The sequence below is a fragment of the Lagopus leucura genome, unplaced genomic scaffold (assembly GCF_019238085.1).
Source record: "Lagopus leucura isolate 7727_CA_CO unplaced genomic scaffold, USGS_WTPT01 Super-Scaffold_100022, whole genome shotgun sequence".
NCBI classification, from domain to species: domain Eukaryota; kingdom Metazoa; phylum Chordata; class Aves; order Galliformes; family Phasianidae; genus Lagopus; species Lagopus leucura.
The window spans coordinates 6,776,044-6,783,250 of record NW_024962275.1 but is presented as its reverse complement, the minus strand read 5'-3'; positions in this window follow the sequence as shown (position 1 = coordinate 6,783,250).

The window sequence follows — 7,207 nt, the reverse complement described above, 5'->3', positions numbered from 1 at the left end:
GCAGGTAGCTTTGCTATTATTATTTACTCATGTGGGTGAATATGTGAACAGATCTGTATTCATCTCTCATGTAAGGAGCCAAGCATGTTCCAATTATTAAAGCAAATGTGGCCTAGGTCATAAAAACAGATGGAGATGAAGCTCCAAAGGGCAGCTGCAGCCAAGATAATTTCATCTAATCTGTAACAGGGATGTGCTCTGTTTTCACTGTGTGCTTAATCTGACACATGCCAAGCACCAGAATAGACGTAGCTCTGGTTTTACTTGCATTGCAGAGATCAGTGTCTCTGAGGAAGGCCACCGTGGCATTGCCAGCATCACCACGAAGATGTAGTTTGCAACGAGGGCTCTGAACAGAGCAAGCCCTCGTTAACACAGCTGTGTTTGTGGTCTCTACGCTGCAGCACAGGCCTTCTGTAAGAAGGGAAAAGGGCCACTGGTGTTTCTGCTGCCTGGATCTGGGTGGCTGTGGGAGCAGCGCTGTGTGAGGACTCCCTCAGCCCCCCCCAGATATTAGCACAGGCTTCTGATGTCAGAAGTAACGATGCGACAAGGAAAAGCAGCTGCTCTCTCTGAGCTGAATGGTGTTTGACAGGAATGGGTTGAAACTTTTCAAGAGGAGTGTTTGCCCTTTGGGAGATGCTATTTTGTAGGTGGCTTATGTAATTTAATGAGGTAGGGCAGAGAATCTACAGAACTGAAATAGCCATAGTGGGGTTTCTGGCTCCATATTGGATGGGGGTGTCATCTTGGAGCAGATACTTTCTATGGAAACAACAGTTTTAAATGTGTTCTGGAGAGAATGGTAAAAAAATGTTGACGTTGCTCCACAACATCACTCTTTCAGTCTCAGGCTGATGTTTTTCACCAGAGCTTTTCATTCTGAGATTTCTTTCAGTTAATATAACCTGCCCAGCCTTTCATAACAAAAGCAAGAAATACAAATGCTTCCGCCTACCCAAATTAAAGAGCATCTATTTGCTTTTGTAGAAAGACTTGTGATTTTTATTTATTTATTTATTTTCCTGTTTTGTGCCATGATAGGAACTTTTAACCAAATGGAAATCCCATTTCCATGACAGAGCTCACCCCAACTCTTTGAATGTTAAACCATCACCTGGCTGTACCGTATGTGTGTGTGTGGGGGGGGGGTAGCTGTGAAAAAGCACTGACAGATCCACAGAATGAATTTCACTCCATGCCTTTTGCAAAATAACTGAAGTAAGTGATGTCAATACACGCTCACTGCCTGAGCCTGGGAAGGATGGAGCAGGGTGGCAGGAAAGCAATTCCTTCTGCAGTTGTCTGAGCTCGTGTTGGGAATTGTGACAAATGACAGCTAATCGTGGTCTGAAAAAGAGCCCATCTACCTCTGGTACTGACCCTCAGCTCCAAGGTTGCATAGAGAGTGAAGCCACAATGTTATCAGCCAGCCTTGGCCTCCCCATGCAGAGACAGAAACATTGCAGTAATCAGGGATGTCTCTTAAAAGCTGTGAAAATCATGGAAAAGGAATTGAAAGGATAGGAAAGGGAATGGTGCAGCATCCCAAGGAATGTGGCTGTAGCTCAGTGCCGGAGGTGGTTTGGTCCCAGGGCTTCCAGTCCTGACGAGGCAGGTGGGGAACATGTTTTAGCAGCATGCTGGACTCGATGATCTCCAGAGCTCCCTTCCAACACCTGTGATTCTGTATATAAAGGCAGAGGTTTTGTGATGAGTCTGTTTTAAGTGCTTTCTTCATAAGTAATAGCAGAAGGAAAATGGTTTGAAATCACTATTTCTGAGAAGATGGGTTTAAATCAAGGTTGGAAAAGTCATCCTGAGCCATCCTGCATGAAAATGGGGTTGGACTGTTCCTCCCTTTGTCTGCCCTGTACAGGTGGTTCCCAGGGGGGCCAGCATGCACCTCCTGCACTAATCCTGCTCCCACCAGCTGGACGAGAAGGACTCATTCACCATACATTTTAAAGTAGCTGGAACTCTGGCCTTGAAGTCTGTAATATATGTACCTTTGTGTGTTCATTAAGGGAACTTTAAACCTGTTCTGCAGTGCTCTCCACGCCTTCAGTCTGCAAAAGATTTGAATTTAGTTGAAGATTTTAGCAGTTGCCATTACTGCATGTGATTTCAGACAAGCATGACCTGCTTCTTTAACCAGTTTTCTTGCACTTAACCTTTATTTTTTGCAAATGAGATGTGAACCTGAAAGTGTCTGCACATACCAGCTGCCCAAATTGCATCTGCAGACACCTCCAGATTTAGCAATGATATTAATTTGGCAAAAGAGATCTAATTGCAGCCGATGCTCCTGGAGAGCAGAGCCAAGATAGACTTTTGTCCAGATCTACTCTCCAACCGTTATCCTTTCTTGTCCCTTTCTCTCATCCTTTCCCTCTCCTCTTTGTGACTGACGCATCCCAAAACACGTGGAAGAAGGAAGGCTGGAAAAAGGGTGTCCTTTTCTAGCATCTTTTAAACAGTCTTTAAATCCTTTGGAGTGTCCAGGCAGCATGGAGGATGAGCAGTAATTCCCCTACTGTCATTTCCTCTGCCAACTCATTGCTTGGAGGTCCTATTGCTCACCGCTGGAGCAAGCAACCCTACTGACCCCTGCCTTGCTTCCCCTGCTTGTTGGGTTCACGAGTTCATTACTGCATGTTGGGATGAACTGAAGCATGGAGGGCTGGGTGTAGCTTAGAGTCCTCTACAGCTCTCTCCCCTATGCCTGAAGCCAGACCCTTCCAACCACTTTCTTACCTCTGGTTCTCCTGACAAACACCCTTCCTGCAGCTGCTTCTTGGCTATGTTCCCCTGCTCCATGCTTTTCCCCATCCCTCCGGGTTGGTGCCCTCCTGGGGCTCTGGGGTATGGAAGGATGAGATGCTGGGATGGAGCTGTAGCCACGCCTGGGGAGCTGATTGCCCTCTGTGATAGCTGCTTCTCATGGAAAAAGGGAATGTTTTATAAAAAGCCTCATGAAAGCAAAACAGATCGTGATTTTGGTGCGAGGAGACAGCAAACGAGATAGGAGCATCCTCTTAGATTTGCCTGCCGGAGGTTATTTACCTTCAGGAAACTGCTGAATAAAAGATACAAGAATACAGCAGAAAGTAGTATTATTTGCTCCTTTCAAAGCATGACGGGAGGCAGGAAAGCATTACAAGGGGTATCTTTGAGCCTCGCCAGCCTGGTTTGTCAGGGCCGAGTTTTCACAGAGCTCTCTGGGTGACCCAGTTTCCAAGGCACACTCGCATTCACACGCGTACACTGTGAGCCACAATCCACAACTTTAATAACTGTGTGACATACAAAGGAGATTTTGATGCAAAGTGGAGCTGACAGAGAAGTGGAAGGAAGTATCTGCTTTTCTGCTTTATTTTTCTGTATCCTGTGCCACGCCAGGATTGCAGTCAAGGTGGTTTCAACCTTCAGCAGGGCTGGTGTTATTGTGGGTTCTGCTTTTAATGACTCTTAACAAGAAGTGGTAGCTCAGGGAGGGGGGAAACAAGGGCTTTCTTTTATTTTCAGGAAGAATTTACTGGGGCTGTCAGGATTAAATGCATGAAGTGAATGCATATGGGGCTGCAAAAGGGGCTTAATAGCTTCACTGCTGGTAACCACAGAACAGCTATGAGACAGGATTTGCCAGCCCTGTCATGCATCTGATTAAACATCTGTGTTTGCAGAGGTGTGGATCTAAGAGTAGGTCACAGCTCCGTTGTCACACTGCTGTGACTTTGCTGTTGTCTGTGGTTTGCTGGTTGTGGGTAAAGTGTGGGTGACATGAGATGGAGGGCAGCAGTAAACTGTGTGTGCTGTGATGAAGCTGTGTCTGCCTCACTCCATGTGATGAATATTATTTATTCTCCCATGATGTTGGTCTACAGGGTCCTGCAGGCACAGATGCACCCAGGCAGGTTTGCCAGGGCGAGTGCTGACTGGGGGGATGCTCCAGGTTGGGTACCCAGATGGATGGGCATGGATCCCAAATGCTCTCATCCTTCTCTAGGTCAGGCTTGAGATACACACATCATTCCCTGTTTGATCACAGAATCATAGAATAGTCTGCATTGGAAGGGACCCCTGGTCCCACTCCCTGCAGTGAACAGGGATGCTCAGTGCTCAGAGTCCCAACAGCCTGACCTTGGCTGTCTGCAAGGCTGGGACATCCACCACCTCTCTGAGCAACCCGTGCCAGCGCCTCTCTACCCAGGTGACTCCAGGCTGCAGGATCAGTGCAAGCATGCTCTAATCCAAGCTGGTTCCACACGTCATCTTCTATGTCCTTAAAGCGAAGCAAAAAGTCGAGTTGCTTTAATAATGCTGGAAAAGGCCAAAAATGAAACATCCTCATAAAGTCTGGGGCATAGAAAATGTCTGTACATCAGAGAGGAAGGAACAACAGGCAGAGCAGCCAATGGGGGGTGGATGCTGTGCCAGAAGTACATCCTTTCTCACAACTCCCCCAAGGTTTGTGGCAGGTACAATTTGTGGAGTGGGGTTCTGGCTTGGACCTCCATTAGGAAATATTCTTCAACCATGAATCACAGAATCATACAATGGTTTGGATTGAGAAGCACCTTAAAGATCATCCAGTTTCAGCCCCCCTGCTCTGGGCAGGGTTACCAACCACTAGACCAGGATGCTCAGAGCCACATTCAGCCTGGCCTTGAATACTTAGGCTATGCCACATACACCTTGAGGCTACTGTGTGTGGCCAGACTCAAACTTCTGAAAGCACAGCAATGGAGAAATAGGGAAGGCAGAGTTACCACAGCCCAAGTTGTGTGAGCAGACAGTGAGCACAGCTCAGCAGAGACAGTGCCAGATAAAGAGGAAAACAAAAGGAGAAGATGCCATTGTCTGTGCTGTGCTGGTGATGCAATTCCCACTTGCACTGCACTCAGCAGATGGCGTTGGCTGGATCAGGTTGAGAGACCTTGTCAGAATTCCCCCATGCCTCGAGGCGCCCCGGCTGCTCTGCCAAGGGGATGCAGATGCTGAGCTCTCCTCCTCCCAGGGGCTGTTGGCTCTGCAGTGAAGGGACCTGGCAGGAGCTGCGTTCAGCTGCTGGCATGGCAGTGATGGAGCCAGCAAGAGGAGCCAAGAAGGATGCACACCTCCAGCAAGCTGGTGGCAACTGGATGTGCAGAGAAGTGTGCTGATTCTGACTAATTTTGGGGAAAAACCTTTTATTTTACAGCATGGGGGATTTTTAGCAGACTCGGGTGGGGCTGTGGTGTATCATTGGGAAGAGGGGAAGCTGCGTGCATCACTGCCACTCTTTGCATCCGATACCCAAACACAGCACGAGGAAATGACAGCAATATGCGCTCCCCTGACACCCAGAGAACATAGCGATATTGCTGTGAAAATGAGGCTCAACTCTGAACCCTTCCCTCTGCGAGGGAGCTATGATTAGAATCTCATCTCGCTCCGTATTGCACAGCACCTGCAGAGGAAAATCCCACCCAGCGGCACGGAACTATTTTTAAAGGCCTGTTTCTGTCGGGCTGGGAGATAGAGCTGGTGAGAATCCTGCTGGTGCCACGGATTGCTTTCAAACCCCATGTAGGAATGGAGCTAGACTTGGGGAATGTGGCTTAAAAAGGAAGCGTCAGGATTGTTGTGCCAAGGCTGAATCTCGTGCCAGCTCTCCGCCTGCAGAGCTGAATTTCAACAACTTGTGTGTCTTTTTTTGGGTTCGCTGTGCTAAAGTCAGTGAGATGCCTCCAGCTGTAGGAAACTCATGTGCAGAAAGAAGAAGGATGCCACAGCAAGCAGGCACAGGAGGCAGCGAGGCTCAAAGAGCTGTGCCCTGGGGGTGTGAGATGTGGTGATCTTGAATTTGGGGCATTTTGTGGATGAATGAAGTCTATCACCAAACCTTGGCAGCATCTGGCAATGGAGAGAAGATGTGTGCATGTAGTCAGATTCAAAGCTGCTTTCCTTTTGATATGCTGCTCATGGACAGAGCCTTATGCTGTTCAAACATAATTCTCTCCTTTTCTGAGTGCAACTAGAGAAGTGGATTACATCTGTTTTAATAAAGCAGGTTGTCTTGCAAGCAGTGGGACAGGAAGCCTGGCTTCCTATGGTGGGCTCCCATGTGTGACCATGAGCCAGAGTGGCTGAGCCCACATCACAGCCTGGGAGTGGGGAGGGAAGTAGAATGATAACAGGGAAAAGTGTCTGTTTGGGTACATCTTTCCTTATAAAGTCTGTTAGAACTTCATTCCTTTGAGACCTGTATTCTTCTGCCAGCCCTGATTGCAGACCAGCAGGTTTAGAAAGCTGACATGCAATGCCTGTGGGCCAGCTGGCCCAATCACATGAGCCTTGTTCCCCTGGGAAATGGAAAAAAGTAAACAGAGCTGACCTGGAATCTCTGCAAATTATTTGTCTTTATATCCCACAGCCTTTGACTCTCATACCTGTGCTTTTCATGGCTGGCATTTGTCAGCAGGGCTCTGTAGCCATGATGGAGATTAGCAGAGAACAGGTCTCACTTAGTATATTCCATTGACTGTGCAGTTTGCAGATTGAACATGCAGCAGTAAATAGATGTACCCAGCTACAAAACCACTTCCCATTTTGTATAATACAGGCCAACAGAGATTTGAAAAATGTTCCACTTCTGTATAGAAAGACTATTTTTAAAATTGAACAGTAAGTTAGTCCTCTATTGACTTTCAATTTCCATCCTCTTACATTTCCATAGCAACTCTGGCCATTTATGCATTTATCTTTGTATTTAACTTTCCTCTTTCATAGCATTTCAAGAGGACTCAAGTGCTGTGAAAGGGTTAACCGGCCTCTGGAAATATCTCCCCTTTTTTAAGCAATTACTTGGAAAAAAAACAATGTATATTTTAGGCTAAATTGCCAAGTTTGTGGTTTAATGAAAACCGTCTCTGGAATATTTGCCCTGAAGAATCCCTCAGGGTGATAACATGAACAAGTAACAACCTCTCTCCTCTCGCTCTGCCTTCTATTATTACCACGTTCAAAGTTTTCATATGTCACCTGGACTCGCTGTGATAGCTGTGACTGTCCAATTGCTGGGTATTGGTTGGGCTTCCACTTTGGCTTCCTTTTTTTTTTTTTTTTTTTCTTGTTTTAAAAATTTGCATGTGTATCTGGGGACCGTGGGAAACCAAGTGCATTTTATAGCTTCCTGTGCTTCAGGGCTTGGGGGCAGAGACGT